At 41.5% G+C, this 8,056-nt stretch overlaps 1 protein-coding gene across 5 annotated transcripts in view; it reads left to right on the forward strand.

Annotated features, from left to right (window-relative positions):
* UNC13B (unc-13 homolog B) overlaps nucleotides 1-8,056 on the forward strand; it is a 293,983-nt gene that overhangs the window by 212,725 nt on the left and 73,202 nt on the right. The window lies entirely within an intron of this gene.

Below are 8,056 nucleotides of genomic sequence, written 5' to 3' on the forward strand. Positions count from 1 at the left end.
ATTCATGCAGTTATAGCAATTTCAGATATTATCCTTCTTCTGTTTTATAATAAAAGGCATCTATAAAATGATCTTAAATCTTAGTTAAAATTTCCAGTAAGTTTCCACTTAAAAACAATTTGAATACTTCTATTATTATTATTATTATTAATTAAGCAACTAAAACAATTGTATTAGTAACAACTTTGCTAAGTTTTTCTGCCTTTTCAGCAGCTGAATTAATTCCGTGATTTCTTTTATACAGCAGATTCAATTCCAAGATAGTATTGACATTTAAAGATTCATTTTTAGGTTACTTTTCACCATTATCCAACTTGAAACAGCCAAACCCCAAATCTGATTGACGAGTATCTAGGCACAAGTAGACTAACAAAGTTAAAGCGAACACAGATTAGAACAGGAGAGAATTTTAAACACTTAGCTTAGTTTAGAGAAAGACTTGACTTTAGAATCACCTAGATGCAAAGCTCCCAGTGTCTGTCCAAGGCAGACACTTCATGCAGAACCCTCCAGCTTAGTTCCTACAGGAAAATCCCTGTGCAGCTGCTAAGTATGGAGCTAAAGGGTCCAGAGAAGCCCTACCCCAAGAGACATGAATTGGGGCTGCATCCCATTGGTTACCTCCTGCAAAGGGTAAAACCCTGCAAGCCTTTTTCACTGGAAGGATTAGAGTGTTACAAGGAAATAGGCAGGGAGCTTGGAAAGCCAGGAACCTTTTTAATTGATGGCACGTGAGGAAGTTCCTTATTCTACAGGGGAAATGTTTAGTAAATGGAGTGTATTCCCTCATCCCTTTAAAAGGTAACGTGGCCACATAGTCTCTGGCCCTCAGATCTGTCTGTCCTCTCCTTCTCTCTTACACAGGTTTAACTGGAATTCAGGGTCTCATACAGAGCCCACTCTTGGCCATACTGTGGTATGGCAAGAAAAGAATAGCCTCTGTCTTTTTAGACTATCAGTAGGCAGGTTGACCCAATTTCTGAGAAGGCATCCTAGTAGAGAGTTTGCTCGAATTCTGGAAGAGCCACCCATTATCCTAGGGAAGGATAAAATGCATTCGTCAGTCTGGATGGCATCCTACCGCTAGACCTGACTGAATGGATTGCTCACTGGGCCAACATCCTGGAAATCCGGGAGTCCTGCTCACTGTCCCCATGTTCTGGGGATCAGGAGCCGTATGTTTCTGGGTGTCCCCAGAGCCTTAGAGATCTTGAGAGCATCTGGGTCCAGCTGCCAGACCAAACACTCAAGCTGGACTGACCCTAGGAAAGGGACTGGCTAGAGACCTTTCTTTTGCCTACTTTACAAAGGTCTTAGGAGTTAGCCATGAATAAGCTCTTATCTTGGCGAGTCCCAGGGCCTGAGTTCTGCAGTTAAACCCGACATTAAAAGCCCATTAAAAAACTTGTCACTAGACCCTTCCTTTTCTTCAGTTTTTGCATATCCAAATCATCCATCCTTCAGGATCAAACACAAATATCACCTCTTCCACCAAGCCTTTCCTGATTTCCATTAATTAGTCTTCTGTGAAAGAGTTATCTGTGGCCAAACTGGGCTTATCAAAGCAAAAGGTCATACAGGGATTTCGGTCTGAAGTTGTAGGTATTAAGTTTGGGCATTTACCTCGAGTATCTTCTCTGCCTAACGTGCTTTGGGGACTTAGTACATGAAGGTAGAAAAACCAAATTTTTCAGAGATTCTATTCTTGGCCACTGTATTCTCTTGTGCCTTCCTTTTTCTACTTGCATTTTCTTTGCATTTAATAGGCTTTAACTTCTTTGCTAGGTTGCACTTGAGGTCAGGAAGTGATTGCCAATTCTTTGTATATAGATCCTGATACGTAGTAGGCAGTCAGTTAAATTGGAATGAATCCTTAAAAGTATGAAATGGTATTATAAGACCATAGATAACTGGTCACAAAAGGATTGGTAAACATTTGTAACAGAAAATAGTTGCCATAGGAATTTAAAGTAGGGAACAATCCCTTTGGGTTAGAGCAGTCAGCAAAGAAGTCTTGAAAGAGGAATATTAAGTTAGCAATTGTTATTAAGTATCAGGAAATGTCCAAGAAATAAAATATTATGAGCTTAGGGAAATAGAAATCAAGGGTTAACTTGTCCTCTTCGTTTACAAGCATATATAATTAGGGAGATCCATGATTTCTTGCAAGCAGAAAGTTGAGTTCATTCTGTATGCAGTACAGCTCAGCTTTACCACCTATTCCAAAACAGGCAAGTCCTTAAGTACAATCATAGTGTATAAAATAAGACTTCTTGAAAACAAAAGGAAAAGGTAAATTGTAACAAATAATCTTCTTCAATTCCTTAGGCTACTGCTTTCATATGCTGGTTGTCATCTTCAAGCATGCTAAAGAAATATGTTTATTTAGTCCACACCTGAAGACATTCAAATATAAATAGCCAAATATGACAAGTTAGAAAGGGTATTCTAGGTGAAAACCAACATCCTGGAGCATCTCTTTGTGACAGGTGAGATAAAAATTGTTGACAGTTCCTCCCTAAAACATTCTCCCTTATTGGTCTTCTTCACTTCATTTCTCTTTCTTTGCTTGTCCCTTTAAACTTGGTGTTTCTCAGGACTCTGTTTTCCACTTTATTCTCTTCTCTAGATAATCTTGCCCATGTCATTACCACCTGTCCAATGATGAATCCCAAATTTCTATCTCTATCTCAGTTCTTTTTCATGATCCAGACTTGTATATCCAGGCAATACCGAAGGGTATTGCTACCTAGATATCCTGTAGACACCCCAAACATAATGTGTTCAAAATGTGCTCATCATCTTTTCTTTCTCCTCCTCCTTCTTTTCTGATGTCCTGTCTCATAAATAGTACTACGAGTCATCCAAGCCTAAAATCTGCTACTCCTCTTATTCAGAATATGTAATGTGGGTATAATAATGCCCATGCCATAATTTCTCTGACATTAGGTTGTGAACTTCCTAAGGTCATCTTGGCTTTTCATTATGCCTGGCATAACACCTCGGTATTTAGTAGGTATTTGGAGTATTTTTATTTTATTTTATTTATTTATTTGAGGTACCAGGGCCAGTGATTGAACCCAGGCCTAGTATGTGGGAAGCTGGTGCTCAACCACTGAACCACATCAGCTTCCCTGAGTTGGCCTCTTCATTTGTTTACTTGTTGTTTGATTTTGTTTTTAGGAGGTATCAGGGATCCAAGCCAGGACCTCCCATGTAGAAAGCAGGTGCTCAACCACTTGAGTCACATCTGCTCCCTGGAATTTTTTGGTTGGTGTTTTTTTGTTTTGTTTTGGTAAAATTATGATAGGTATCAAAGTGGTTTTGACTGTTTTGGTATCAAAGGAGTTTTTACTATTTTGGTTCCAAGTTTTGTTTTTTGACAAGCACTTGATATGGTTTCTAGTCTCCTAACCATCCTGGTGTTTACATTTTAATGGTACTCTAGACAGCACCACCTAGAAATAGAAAGGATGAGATGGTACATTAATTCAAATTTAGGGAATTGGGAATCTGGATCCCATCAGACATAGAACAAAAAAATAATTTTGATACTATGCTAAGCAACTTGGACTTTTTCCTGAACAGTCACCCTAAGATTTTTAAAAATTATTTTTTACATTTTAGAAATATTGCTCTTTTAAATTGTGGAGAATAGATTGGGGATAGAGAGGATTGAGAAGGAGGTGGTTCTAGAGGAAGGAATGCAAGAGAGGAGAAATATTTAAAATAGCTCAAGTGAGAAATAATGAAGCCTGGACTAAGTGTTGTTGAGAAGGGGACAGATTTGACAGATAAGAAGGTAAAATAAATTAGACTTGGTGAATGACTTATGTGATAGGAGATAGACGGTTTTGCAGAGGATTCTGTCACTCCATGGATAATTAGAATATATGAATTGCAAGGATCCTGTATCTGAGCAGAGGTGTCAACTCTGTATATGATTGGTGTGGGTAGCTTGCAGCCTAGTGCTCCAAATAGCAGTTTCAACACCAATAAATAGGCTTGCCTTCAGCATTCCTTGCTTTCTAGGCTAAGTCTACCTCTCTCTTCTGCTGTATCCAGCTGCCCTCTCTCCCTACTATGTTTCCCCGTTTCTCTGTCAGAGATCCCTAACTAGGAATGGGTCAGCCTTAAGTCTTCTCTTCCTCTTTGTGCGTTAGATAGCTTTCTGATAACTCAGTGCCTCATAATAGATATTTTTCAGTATATAGGGATGCTACAGGAAAAATCTTGTCTTTGCAGTCCCATCATTGGGTTCTAAGACACATGTGCCTGGCTAGAACATACTTCCAAAAGCTTTTAGAAATAAGAGCCTAAACCAAGAGAATTTTTTAGATTTGGTTAAGCCCTAAGATACATTTCAGAACAACAAAGAACTGAAGGCAACATTTGATCAATTTTAATCCAGTTAGATAGTTTGCTTTTAGTATAAGAGGTTTGCTTCTCTGTGAAATTTCAAGTTTTGGTTTCCCATTAGAGAATCTTCAACATATGACCACTTGGCTGTCTTTAAATTGAGAGAATTTTCCACGTTAAAGTTCACTAAACTGTATTTTTAAAACAAAACAAAACCAAAAATAAATAAATAGAGAGATTGAGAAATGGCCAGTATACTCTGTGGATTGGACTGGGACCAGTATAGTTCAAGACCAGCCTTTTTCCTAAATCTGTGAGCTGTGACTTTTGGCCAGGTAAGTGAGAGCACTGTAGATCTGTAGACTGCTTTGATTATGAGTTTTCAATCATTTGGTCTTGGAATGGAAATGGGGCCCAGTCTTTGGAAGTACAGGCTGAAAACCTGTTTGGCTTGGCAGTCCTGAGGAATTTGTTCACTGGTTCTGTGTCATCAAGTTTTTGCTCATCAGGGATGGTCCTTGACCTGATTGTAGGGCTTAAATTCATCAGCAATTTGTGACTCCTTAGGCCTGCCTTGCAACTTGTCAAGTCTGATTTAGACTGTGTAGCATCTAAGTCTCAGCACATCAGAAAGGTCAGCATATCTCAGCCAAGCTCATCACTCTCCTCAGGGACCATGTTCCTGAGTGAAGAAAGAGGATTGCCTCTCATTGCCCATTGTTCTCGACTTCTTATAGTTTCTGAGTAGTTTATGGAGGGCATAGTTCTACAAGAAAAAAATACTTTTCAGTCACCAGAACAAATCGTTTTCTTTATTAAACAGATTCCAGCTGTTTGGGGCTGGTGGCCCCATGTCCGCCTCTTAGTGTTGCTTCTGGCTTCCCTTCATGGTTAAGAGGGAAAACAGTCTCAAACTGACTCATGCATAAATCAGACTTCTGTTCTACCTATCCTTTGTATCCTGCATGTGTGACTGCCAACTTTGGAAGGTATGATAGGTACCGGCTGGTCCTGGCCCAGCCACTCTCTGGCTGTGACACATGGAAAGGTAGGCCAGGTTTGGAGCAGGCACATTTTTTGCTGGCAGACCAGTTGTATCTGGCCCCAGGGAGACTTAGTTCTGAAAGAGAGGGCCGGGGAATTGTGTCTGGTGACGTCCTTCATCAGTATCCCTGTAACACCTCTCAGATGCTTTAATTGAAGATATTTTATGTACCAGGTGGTCTTCTGACTAACTCACCCTTTTGGTTCCTCTTAAAAGCTCCTACAGCTCTGAACCTCCCCACGATTCTGCGTGAGCGTCTGTGTCTCATGTTGAATTTCCATCTTGACTCATCTGTCTCCAGGCGAACATCCCTGCAAAAATTTAAATTGGGAACTAGACCTTGAGAATGTCTGTTCAGAGTGTTTCACAGCTTCTGGATAAATGCCTTTCCCTTCTTAACCCAATCTGTTTCTCTAGTTCTGCCCAGCTAAGCTTAAGCAGCCCTGTTTTGAGAAAGCTTCCCAAGTAAGGTGGGTGCTTGTGCTGTTTGTGGCAAAGCTTCTTACCTCTAAAAAAGTACCCCCATGATTTCAGCTTGCCCAGGATTCCCTGAAGCCACCTCTCCTGTCAAAGCCGCAGTATTGCTCACATGGCTTAGGAACCAGGGCCATGGAAATCACCTGCCAAACCCAAAAAGTCTAGTCCACTGAGGAGGTCTGAGTGTCCTTTGGCACTGTGTGGGCCCTGTAGAAAGATAGCAGATGGAGTCCTATTTTTTCATCAGAGTTCATACTGTCTGCTGTTTACCACTTTCCCACTTGTTCTCCTTCTTTTGCTGAAACAGTGGAAGGTGGAAAGACACAAAGAGAGTTTATGGTCAAAGCCATATGAGTTCTCTTGTGAAGTTTAAAGACTATAACTAGAGGTAGCATGTGCCTCATGTCCTAATCATGTCTTCTACTTTTTGAGCCTTTAATTTTCTGGAATATCAGACTGCTTAAAAGATGGAATGAATGAGTATGGGTAGTCAGATGGACAGGACAGGGTCACATTGGCCTCAGGAGTTCCATCTGGACATCTCAACCCAGGTCCTGGGGTCACTGGTGGATAAGGGAGGGAAAAGTGGGTTCTTTAGTCAGTGTCCTAGTTCTGGGGATCTTTTCTAGTCTTGAGAACTGGAGCCTCTCTCCAGCCTAGGAAGCCTTGACCCAAGGTTGATAATGATAGCTGCTGCTTCTGGGTTCTCTCTGAGTGGTATGGAGTTGGATGGAGAGTTAATCAGTCTTCCCTATGTTTCTTTCCCCCCCCCCCCCCCCCCCCGCTAGTTGTCTGCTCTCTGTGTCCATTCACTCTGTGCTCTTCTGTGACCGCTTCTATCCTTAGCAGCAGCACCAGGAATCTGTGTTTCTTTTTGTTGTGTCATCTTGTTGTGTCAGCTCTCTGTGTGTGCTGTACCATTCCTGGGCAGGCTGCACTTTCTTTCGCGCTGGGCGGCTCTCCTTACAGGGCACACTCCTTGCGTGTGGGGCTCCCCTACGTGGGGGACACCCCGGCGTGGCAGGGCACTCCTTGTGTGCATCAGCACTGCGCATGGGCCAGCTCCAGCAGGTCAAGTTTCTTATTTTAAACCCTTCACTCCTGGCTGAAGTCTGGGAAACTCCTCAGTAAACTGTCTGTGACTTCCACTGAAATTTGACAGTTTTCAAGTTATTTTCTTCTGTATTTGGATGTGGTTGTATTTGCATTGTCAGTCCTTATCTCTTCCATTATTCCGCCATCTCCCAAATGGTTTAGGAGGTATTTGCTCTACTGTCAGTGTTGGCTGCATAATGGGGTGGATGGTTAAGAAAGGGATTGTTAGTGTCTCTTGTGATCCAAATTTTCTTCCTTAATTGAGGGGGAAGCAATGTTATTGGAAGAAGGCAGTAGGGAGGCAAATGTTGGGAGTGGAATCAACCTTTTCTCCTCAACACCTTGCGTAAGCCAAGGAAATCATTCTTAATTTAAAAGCTTGTATTATGTACCATATAGGACTGTTCCTTCTGCAGAGAATGATCCTAGGATGGCTCCCATAGACTGACTTCTTGGTTCCTTGACTAAAGCAGCCATGAGGAATGTTGCAGGACAGCAGAAGTATCAGAATTTGAGAGCCTGGTTTGGGCATACTGGGTGAATCAAAGTTGCTCATCTACTGTTGGCCTAAGACCTAAGGGAGAGGAGGGCCTTTTCTCATTAGATCAAACTTAGAGAAGGTTAGACTAGATGGAAATGGCTTTACCAGATTGGTACTGGCTAAACGAAGCTCTGTATTGAGAAAGAGTCTGAGGTTTGCTAAACGCATCAAGCAATGTTTTCTTTCTGCTGTGTTTGGGGAGTGAAAAGGGATACTATATGTATCATATATTTGACATTTTATACTACAGCACTTCCAGAGGTCCTAGCTATTGCTTGGGCATAATGTTGCAACCAACAACTTGAGTCTCCTTGGAAGGTCAGCACATTCAATTTGCTGATGAGTCCTAACTAGAATTGTTGACTTGTTATCAATTAGAACCACGTGAGAGCTACTTAGCTAACAAGTCTCCAGTGAAACGGGCTGCCACTGGCAAAGAGAGACTGGGAAATTTGGGTGATGAAACTAGGGCCCTGACCCTTCGACAGCTTTTGGTCAATATGGTATCACTTTAGGCTACTTGGTTCTTAATTCTGGAT

This window comes from Dasypus novemcinctus, chromosome 8 (genome assembly GCF_030445035.2).
Source record: "Dasypus novemcinctus isolate mDasNov1 chromosome 8, mDasNov1.1.hap2, whole genome shotgun sequence".
Taxonomy (NCBI): domain Eukaryota; kingdom Metazoa; phylum Chordata; class Mammalia; order Cingulata; family Dasypodidae; genus Dasypus; species Dasypus novemcinctus.